The sequence below is a fragment of the Cebus imitator genome, unplaced genomic scaffold (assembly GCF_001604975.1).
Source record: "Cebus imitator isolate Cc_AM_T3 unplaced genomic scaffold, Cebus_imitator-1.0 Scaffold380, whole genome shotgun sequence".
Lineage (NCBI taxonomy): Eukaryota > Metazoa > Chordata > Mammalia > Primates > Cebidae > Cebus > Cebus imitator.
In genome coordinates this window covers 858,981-869,755 of record NW_016107695.1, presented here as the reverse complement: position 1 = coordinate 869,755, position 10,775 = coordinate 858,981, and positions in this window count along the sequence as shown.

Genomic DNA, 10,775 nt, shown 5'->3' with positions numbered 1-10,775 from the left:
GTTCTCGCTCCAGCTCTCTCATCTCCGAAGATCAGTGGGGTTCTCACTACAGCTCTCTCGCCTCGGGAGATCAGTGGGGTTCTCGCTCCAGCTCTGTCATCTCCGGAGATCAGTGGGTTCTCACTCCAGCTTCTTGTCTCAGATCAGTGGGGTTCTCGCTCCAGCTCTCTCATCTCCGGAAATCAGTGGGTTCTCACTCCAGCTCTCTCGTCTCCGGAGATCAGTGGGTTCTCGCTCCAGCTCTCTCATCTCCAGAGATCAGTGGGGTTCTCACTCCAGCTCTCTCGTCTCTGGCGATCAGTGGGTTTTCACTCCAGCTCTCTCGTCTCCGGAGATCAGTGGGTTCTCACTCCAGCTCTCTCATCCTGGGGACTCACTCCAGTGGCCTGTGTAGCCCCGTCCATCTTCCTGATGCCTCGACTCTGCCTCCTCTGCTCAGGGAGTCACCAGGGCTCTTCTGTTTCCTCTTGCCTGGGTTGTGGCCTGGAACCCCCTCACAGCAGCATCTGTGGGCCATTGTGGGGCTCCTGTTTTTAAATTTATTCTCTCATGGGTCACTGGCCTTTGTTGCTCTGTGTCTGAAAAGCCATTTTTAAATAGATTGCATCCCTCTCCTGATAAGATATGGGTTAGATCCCTTTTACACACGTGGAGCAGAAGTTATCCACTAATATGTATTTGCATATGTGCACTCACTACTAGTTTCATCAAATGTATCAAGTCACGAATGCTGTGTGAGTCACGAGTTGCGAACCATGAACTTAGTAATGGCCAAGTAACAGGTTCCCACATGGCCAACATGAAGTTGGTGGTAAAGACAAGGCCTCAGAAGTCTAAACTTAACACAGGTCTACTTTTAGGACTAGCAGCGGCTGCTCAAAATGTTGCTGAACAGTCACAAGCACAACCATAACAATAAACAAACCTGTGCGCGGTCATCTAATTCTTTTTCTGGAATTTTAAAACTACAACAACATCTAATGACTTTCTCTGTCTTAAGCAGAGGGTTGGGAAGTGATGCTGAATGTATCACTGGGATATGAGGTTTGTGCAAATCCTACGGCGCATGATGGAGGTTGTGGAAGCGCCCAGGCTGGGTTTGGGCCTGAGCTCTGCGTTCCATGAAGTGGGACTTTGGTGGAGCCAAAAGCATCAAAAGCTTCTGCTGCTTTTCTACAAATATAATAGTATTTCCTGCCAGGCAAGGCTGTTGCAAACACTGAGAAAATGTATAAACTTTCTATACGGTAACAGCTCCAACAATGTTAACTGCTATTGAATGATACTGCCATGGATTTAATAATATTTAATAATAATATTGCTATTTTGCTTATAATATTGCCATTATTTATAATTTTCTTACTAATAATCAAACACAACTCAAAGTCAGAGAAAATATTTCTCCAAGAGACGTTTTCATTTTGCATACCTATGACCAGCAGAGGCTACCCAAATCGTGAACTTAGCAATGAGTCCAAAGTCCCAGGTCACAGAAATATTCTCAGGATTTGTCATTGCTCGTAGTCTCTCCCTCGTAGGCCATCATGACTCCTCATTGTTGTCTAAGTGGGCTTGAGAGTGTCCTTTCTGCTTCGTCCGCAGGGTCTTCAAAGGCGTCCTTCGAAGAGGATTCACTGTGGTGTCGTTTGGTTTTCTTCCCCTCTTCCCGAGTGTTAAGGTAGCTTTTTCCTATTGGATCAAATAGGCCATGTCCCAGTGGATCAATCTCACTTATTACACATAAATGAACTTAGAATGTGATTGAAATGTCTACATGTGGTTTCCACTGCGTGAGATGGAAGTGTGGAGACAGAAGCCGTTGAATCCAGGCCGGACAACTCCTACGCCCTCGGCCTTCCCTGTGTGGGAGGTTGGACGGGGTGCTTTGGGGCTTTCCACGTGTCTGAAATGCCTAACATGGAAGTGGTTTTTCTAAACAAACCTCTTAGAACATTGTTTTCTTTTAGATTTACAGAAAAATTGAGAAAGCGGTACAGGAACCCCACCGCCCCACACGCTTTCTGCTGCTGTGAGCGTTTTTCCTGGTGTGGTGCGTCTGTATTAGTGGTGGAAGCAGCACTGATAATTAGCATCAGCTGAGAGCGTCCTTCATCTGTGTCCCCTCAGTCTTCCCTCCTGCCTCCCCCACCGCCCCACGTGACACTTCGTCCTCATGTCTCTGCAGCTTCCTCTGCTCTGTGACGATTTGATGTGGTCTTTTTGAACAATGTGTTTAAATGATGCTTCTTAATTATTCCAAAAGTCCATTACCTAAAGTGGAACTGTAAATCTCCCTTTAAGAAATAGGCATGGTGGCTCACACCTGTGATCCCAGCACTTTGGGAGGCTGAGGCAGGAGGTTTGCTTAAGCCTAGGAGTTCAAAACCCACCTGGGCAACATAGCGCGAAGCCCCATCTCTACAAAATAAAACTTGATCAGATATGGTGGTGTCGGCTTTAGAGGCTGTGATCTCAGCTATTCAGGAGGCTGAGGTGGGAGGACAGCTTGAGCCCCGGGAGATGGAGGCTGAGGTGAGCCAGGATCACACCACTGTACTCCAGCCTGGGTAGCAGAGCAAAACCTTGTCTCATAAATAAATAAATAAGTGAATAATAATGTTCCATCTGACTTTGTTTGTAAAGCAGATATGTATCTAATCCTTGTTGTGGTTGTTTAAGTTACAGAGCAGCAATCATCCTACCACCTGGGGAGCGGGGTTCCCTCTGTCCTCCCGGGTGAGGATTGGGGTCCTATCTGTCTCCCTGGGTGAGGATTGAGGGTCTCCTCTGTCCTTTTGGGGGAAATTGGGGGTCCTTTCTGTCCCCCTGGGTGGGGAGTAGGGGTCCTCTCTGTCCTCCTGTGTGGGGATTGGGGTCCTCTCTGTTGTCCTGGGTGGGGATTGGAATCCTCTCTGTCCTCCTGGGTGGGGATTCGGGGTCCTTTCCATCCTCCCAGGTAGGGGAGCAGGGTCCTTTCTGTCCTCCCAAGTGGGGATTGGGGTCCTCTCCATCCTGCCGGGCAGGGGAGCAGGGTCCTCTCTGTCCTCCTGGGTGGGGGTTGCAGGTCCCCTCCATCCTCCCGGCTGGGGATTGGGGTCCTCTCTCTCATCCTGGGTGGGGATTGGGGGTCCTCTCTGTCCTCCCAGGTGGGGATTGGGGTCCTCTCTGTCCTCCAGGGTGGGGATTGGGGGTCCTCTCTGTCCTCCCGGGTGGGGATTGGGGTCCTCTCCATCCTCTGGGTCGGGGAGCAGGGTCCTCTCTGCAGCTCTCCCCATCTGTCCCCCATCTCCTCCTCTCCTGCGTTCATGCATGCCTCCTCTTCCCCGCTTCTCCCTCCCTCCTTCCTTCTGTCTCCCTGCCGGCCTCTCTCTTTCTCTGACTTGCCCCTTCTCAGGAGAGCATATCCTCACACTACCTTCACCACAGCTTGTTCTACTATTTCAGAATTGTTTTTTTAGCCAAATCTTCAAAATTCTGTAACCTTTGGTTTCCTTGGGTCAGCAGTGTAGAAGATCCTGCTACTCGCTGTGATAGTGAGTGTCCGCTTGGCTGGACTGAAGGATGCACAGTATCGGCCCTGGTGTGTCTGTGAGGGTGTTACTGGAGGAGGTTAACATCTGAGTCAGTGGGCTGGGAAAGGCAGGCCCACCCGCAATCTAGGTGGGCACCATCTAATCAGCTGCCAGCACGACTGGCAGAGAATAAAGCTGGCAGAGGAACGTGGAAGGATGGGACTGGCTGAGTCATCCGGCCTCATCTTTCTCCTGTGCTGGATGCTTCCTGCACCCAAACGCCAGACTCCAAGTTCTTCGGCTTCTGGACTCTTGGACTTTCACCCTGGCCAGGGGCTCTCGGGCCTTTGGCCACAGACTGAAGGCTGCACTATCGGCTTCCCCACCTGAGAGGTTTTTGGGCTGGGGCTGGCTTCCTTGTTCTTCAGCTCGCAGACAGCCTGTTGTGGGGCTTCCCCTTGTGATGGTGTGAGTCAATGCTCCTAATAAACTCCCTCCATATATTCATCTATCCTAAGGGTCCTGTCCCTCTGGAGAACTCTGACTCATACACTCACCTTGGGAAGTTATTGTGAGAATTAAGTCAAGTAACAGAATCGAAAGACTGACTCACGTCAGGAACTGGGAGATCCAGTTCTTTCTGTCCTCACGCTTCGATTCCCTCATCTCCTGCAGCACCAAAGGCATCACAGGCTCACCCTGTAGCACTCAAGTAAACCACAATCACACCATCTCACGCTGCCTGCTGGATATGTCCAAGGCTTAAAGTTATAATCTGCACTGCCCCCTCCCGTGTGGAGCCCACTATGACACTTCATTGCAGCTTAGATCTGAAACTCCCAGCTAGCAAGCCTCTTCCTTGCCTCAGTTTCTCCACTGTGACCAGCATGGCCTGGGCCTCCCTCAGGCTCCCCTCCTTCCCGTCATTGGGTGCACTCCAGCCTAGCACCTTGTCCCAGCTGCTCCTCACACCCTCACCTTTTTCGCGCTTGATCATCCTCTTCTGCACAGATTCCTCTGGCTTCTCATCTGTTGTGAAAGGCAGTGAGATCTCATGATCCTCAGATCACGTAGCACATTGAAGACCCCGATGCTCCCCTACTGCCTGGAACATTCACCTTCTGCCACCACCGTCCCATTGCTGGCTACCAACATGTATTTCCTTACAGCAGTGGCCTAGAACAAAATCAACCTGCAGCTTTCAGTAATTCAGTTTCTCCTGACTCAATGAAAACATGGATGGGGCTCTGTCTTCCAGCAGGACAGACCCCTCATGCATCTGGACGACTTTGCACACTTTCCAATGTCCTGACCTACTGAGTTTGCCTCGACCTCTATTTGTCTAATGAAATCAGTTTAACATTTTTGGGAGACATTCCTGCCACACACATGTGCTGAGTGCAGGATCTCTGCTGAAAGCCACACCTGCTCAGATCCACCTGCTAAAAGCCACACCTGCTCAGGATCACCTGCAGAAACCCACACCTGCTCAGGATCACCTGCAGAAAGCCACACCTGCTCAGGTCCACCTGCTGAAAGCCACACCTGCTCAGGTCCACCTGCTGACAGCCACACCTGCTCAGGATCACCTGCAGAAAGCCACACCTGCTCAGGATCACCTGCAGAAAGCCACACCTGCTCAGGATCACCTGCAGAAAGCCACACCTGCTCAGGATCACCTGCTGAAAGCCACACCTGCTCAGGTCCACCTCCTGAAAGCCACACCTGCTCGGGTCCACCTGCATTCTGTGGAAGACAGGTTGGGTTCCTGCTTTCATCCAGCCTTTAAAATGCCATGCAGCACAACTCATTCACAGGTTCTTAATGCCACCCAGAATCTGCTGGCCAGAAAATCTGGAAAGTTTCCCCAGGTTTACAGCTCTGTGATCCAAAGGGACTGCCAGTCCTGCTGGAGAACTGAGCCCCAGAGCCCTAGGGCACCCGCGTCTTTCCACTGGTTCTCCCAGGTGGCGCAGATGCGTGTGTGTCAGTTGTAGAATGGGTGTCCTGGGAGGCATGGTGTTCTGTTTTACTGCTGGGGAGACTGCCCCCTCTTTCATTAGCAAATGTTTAGGCAACATTATAAGAATTTCTCATGCAGCATCTCATTGTTGCTCACGTGAACCTGATGATGTAATGAATTAGTAATAAGGGTTTTCCATTACAAACAGGAAGGAGAGAATCCTGAGGTGAAGGCTCTGCCAGAGAGCACAGGACAGCTAAGTCTGGACAGACAGGGCCAGGGTCAGCCTGCGGGACTCTTGCATCTAACCACTGCATGAATCCCTGCCCTCCAAGAGTGGTGACCTGGGGAGACACCGGAGTGTGGGACAGCCCAGAGGAGAGTGGGGAACACGGTGTTCGCCAACCACACAGACCCATTCAGTGAATAAAGGCAGCTCCCCAGGACAGAGATGGGCACAAGGGAGCTGCTGGCACGGTGAGGTCTGCCTTCATGGGTGCTTGACACCTGGTCACAGGATGGTTCTACTTTCTATTCCTCTTTTACTCAGCGTAAGGCTTTCTTTTGCTTTTTATCATCCTATACTGGATCCCTGATGGTCCTTGTCTTAAAGCAATTCCATAACACATAGATCTCCAAATTCCTCAGACTAGAAAAAGTGCTTTTGGACAAGTTGTGTGGCTTTACTAGAGCATGACAATTGGCAAAAAGAAAATGTGCAGGACTTTGGGCCCCAAATCCTGACAATCACAAATAAATCTCCATAGTGTTTGTCCACCCATGGTGGCAAAGGGGGAATCTGAACTGTGGTGTTGAAGCCGCGGCTGCTGTGAAGCCCCATGGGACGCAGTTGAGAGGAGCTCCTGGGTCAGTCAGCCAGCTGCACTTCCCGTGGTACGTGACCTCGGGGGCATCACCAGGACTCCCCAAACGCCAGCACCTCCAGCACCAAAGACGGAGTGTTGGCACTGACTACACCGTGGTAACGAGTGGCACCAAACACTTTGCCATGCGGAATAAGCTGGGCAGTCCCTGGACACCCACATGGTGTGTGCATGAATGAGCCCAGATCCGTCCTCCGTGTCCACAGAGCATTCAGGCATCAGACCTTGTTACATGACTCACCCACACCCGAACAGAGGGGGCTGCTGTATTATTTTTACTTGAAATTGACGATGGAGGTGGTAAGATCTTGGGTCTGGGCTTCTTAGTTTACAAGGATTTAAGCAACAGACACACAGCAAAGGAGATGCAGCATGAAGTCATTTATTGCAAAGGAAAACGAATATTTTGAAAGTTAGGTGCAGAACAGACAGAATAGCTTGGGAAACAGAGGACAGAAGATTCAGGGCAGGCTCTGAAGGGTGAGACAGCAGAGACCGGCCGAGGGAGGCTCCCTCTATGGGCGCCTTCCACAATTATCCATGAGGGGTGGGAAGAGGCGCTGCTTGGAAAAGTGTTCTGGAAGGTTCTCTGGGTGCACATGCATGGGAGCTGTCCGTGCCTGCTCACACATCACACGTCTCAGAATCTTGTGTCTCCACCCAAGGTGTGCTTTTTATGGTGACACTGAGCAAAGGTCAGCTTGAGGGCCAGTAAAACCAAAGTGCTGTGGCGTTGCTCTTAAGCCCTCTGAGATGAGTCTGGGAGATGTTACCTGAGTGCACAGAGACACGTGACAGTGTAGACCATGGCCGTCCCACGTCAAGTCTGGGGCGCTGCTGCGGGCGTGTGGAGGGGACCCCACGCAGGAGCGTGTCCTCATCCCTGGGGAGGCGGGGGACTCCTGCAGACACAGCCCCCCGAGGGGCCCCTGGGCCCGACAGTGCTGGGTACAGCTTCAGATAGATAGGCGCCGCTCTTATTTCTAAGCCACCGCTTGGATGCTTCTCACCAATGTAATGGACCTCTGACATTGTTTTTCAGAGTTGAGGAATTTCTTCATATCCTATGGCTTAGATTCTGCCAAATCAGAGGAAAATTGTGGCCACCCTGGGCAGACCTATTCCTGGAAATGGTCTTTTCCAGTCGTGAGATCTCTAATCCACAGATCTTCCTGCTGCCAAATTCCTGGGCTTTGAAGCCTGCAGCTGGGGAAAAGCTACTCTGCATCAATTAATGTTTCTTTTTCAGACTTTTTCCCCTTCTGTTATTTCACAACCAAACTCTGCCAGGGCCTGGCTTTCAGTTATTAAAGTGCCAAACATCATTTTTTCCAGACGCTTTTAAAAAGGAGGGAAGGGTTTCCCAGAGGTATGTGGCATGTTCCCCGTGCACAGGTGCGCTCCAAAGTTCTGCCAACTCTCGCGCAGGGCCTCCATCTTCCAGGGTTAATTTAGCAATATGGATTGTGTGCCTCCTGGTGATACCTCATTCTTAGGTAGAAATTCATTTAACCTCAGCAACCTTTATTGTCTAATATATTATGAACTATCTGCTAGTGATGACATGAGAAATTCATCTGTCAAAACATCACTAGGGGGCCAGGCGCAGCAGCTCACACCTATAATCCCAGCGCTTTGGGAGGCTTAGGTGGGTGGATCACTTGAGGTCAGGGGTTCAAGGCCAGCCTGGCCAACATGGCAAAACCCTGTCTCTACTAAAAATACACAAATTAGCCTGGCCTGGTGGTGCATGCTTGTAATCCTGGCTACTCAGGAGGCTGAGGCAGGAGAATTGCTTGAACCCAGGAGGCAAAGGTTGCAGTAAGCTGGGATTGCACCACTTGGCAACAAGAGCAAAACTCTGTCAAAAAAAAAAAATCAATAGGCACCCCATGACTATGTACAATTATCTCTTGTCAATTAATAAAATAAAATATTTTTAATGAGGATTATAATTAAGAGCATTAAATTAAAAAGAAATCTCTAATTATGAAAACTGAGATAATGAGGTAGATTTTTTTTTTTTTTTTAGATGGATGGATTCCTGCTCTGTCGCTCAGGTGGAGTACAATGGCACGGACTTGGCTCACTGCAACCTTTGCCTCCCAGGTTCAAGCGTTTCTCCTGCCTCAGCCTCCCGAGTAGTTGGGATTACAGGCCTGCGTCACCATGCCTGGCTAATTTTTGCATTTTCAGTAGAGATAGGGTTTCACTGTGTTGGCCAGGCTGGTCTTGAACTCCTGAAATGAGGCAGATTTTAAATGCTGCATATTACAAGAGAGCAGTGAGGTCCAGTGAGAGGCCAGGGGGAGGAGACATGTGTGACTTTGCAGCGGAGCTTCCAGGCACCTGCAGGCAGGTCATGTGTTTCTTTGAACTTCAGTTTTTTCTTCAGTAAAAATGAGGATGACCCTGGTCTTCCCTGGACTCCTGGTGAGGGCCATAATGATTATGTAAAGTCAAGAGGGCATGTGCCCCCCTACGAGGCACCAGGAGCCAGTCTGGCCTTCCTGGCGGCTTCTCTCTGCCGTGGGCGCTGCCTTGCTGTGGCTTCTCAGCCACCCCACGATGGATGAGACAGCAGGGACCAGAGCTTCTCACAACAAGACGCCATCTACTCATTTCTCCGAAAGGGCTTCCTAGTTAGAGCCAAATTTACAACTATAGAAGCAGTGGGAAGATAAGCTATGGATAACTTAGAAATGGCCAGATATGGTCCCTTACTTTTTTATCTTTTGGCATGCATCAAATGAGACGTGATTAGTGATTTGAAGAACATGCTGTTTAAAACTGTCTTTGGTCTTGAGGTAGGGGAAGATGGGTGTCCTGACATCCAGCCTCAAGGGATTCTTTCACTGAAGCTCAATTATCAGTGAGGTAACTCACCAGAGGCCCCCACTGAGATGTCTGTAACTAGACAGACTTGGCCAACATACAAACAAAACAGGACACCCTGTTAAACTCAAATATCAAATAAGGAATAAAATAGCCCATGAAATGTTTGGGACATTCTTATGCCAAAAAGAAAATACAGTCTACCCTCAACTGAAATTCCACTGGTGTCCTGTATTTTATGTGGCAATCCCATGTGCACCCCGAGCAGCCCTGAGCAGCCTGCAGGTCCACGGAGGGCAGCCTGGCTCATCCTGAAGGCCAGAGGTGTCACCGTAAGCTGTGCAGAGCTCTGATTTCCTAATAAAGTCACCATTTCTGGGACTGCAGGAGTGATCATGTGTTCCACGAGGAATTTTAAATTCATTTAAAAAATGATCTGACAAAATTAGTCTGAGAAATCCCATAATACCTGTATGACCACAGATAACCAAGCGATGCCATTACGATGTGGCTTCCTTGTTCAGCAGGCGTTTCTTTTTGTGTTTCTCATGAAATTATCAGCCAGTGAGACGACTTGAATGGGATCTCAGGGAGCGCGGCAGGGACAGAGGTTGTCAGGGACGCACACACGCCTGCTGCGGGCACCGGCAGTTCTAGGGTCCTGCTGCTGTGTGGGACGGAGGAAGGTTACCGGCAGTCTGAGCTGGGAAGACAGGCTGAGTAGCTGCACCCAGATGCGCCAGTTGCAAACAGCCGAGGCATAGGAGTTCAGCGCCACGGCCACTTTTACCAAAAGTCATCACTTTCCACATTAAATTCATATCATCAACTTGAATGTGTTGGTGTTATAGTGTGTATTTAATTTTCTAGTTTATAGGAATTTTTAAAACAAGGATTTTATATCTCATTAGATATTGGTATATTTTAAATAACATGAGAAAAACAATCATTCATCACAATATTGTGAGCAAAACAATCACTCATCACAATATTGTGAGCTGTATGAGATTTATTGAGAAAACAATCGTTCATCACAATATTGTGAGCTGTAGGAGATTTATTGTTTTATTTCAAGGCTGCTATACTTTACCAAATTGTGAGAACTGTGGCTTAGATGACAAACAGCCATCTGCTGCTTTTGTGTGTGGCTTTGTCTGTCTGATTGCAGGTGCTATGCTCTTCTGGCTCAACCTGCCAGGCTCAAGAAACCCTTCAGGCTGCAGGAAGCAGGTACCCCGAGCCGTCCATGTGCCCAGTGATCTGTGCGCCCAGCAGTCCGTGTGTCCAGGGGTGTGTGTGTCCAGTGGTCTGTGCACCCAGCAATCTGTCTGTCCAGCGATGTGTGTGTTCAGCGGTCCGTGTGTCCAGCAGTGCATGTGTCCAGTGGTCTGTGTGTCCAGCGGTGTGTGTGTCCAGCGGCCTGTGCACCCAGCAGTCCCTGTGTCCAGAGGTCCGTGTGTCCAGAGGTCTGTGCGCCCAGCAGTCTGTGTGTCCAGAGGTCCATGTGTCCAGAGGCCTGTGCGCCCAGTGGTCCGTGTGTCCAGAGATGCGTGTGTCCAGAGGTCTGTGCGCCCAGCAGTC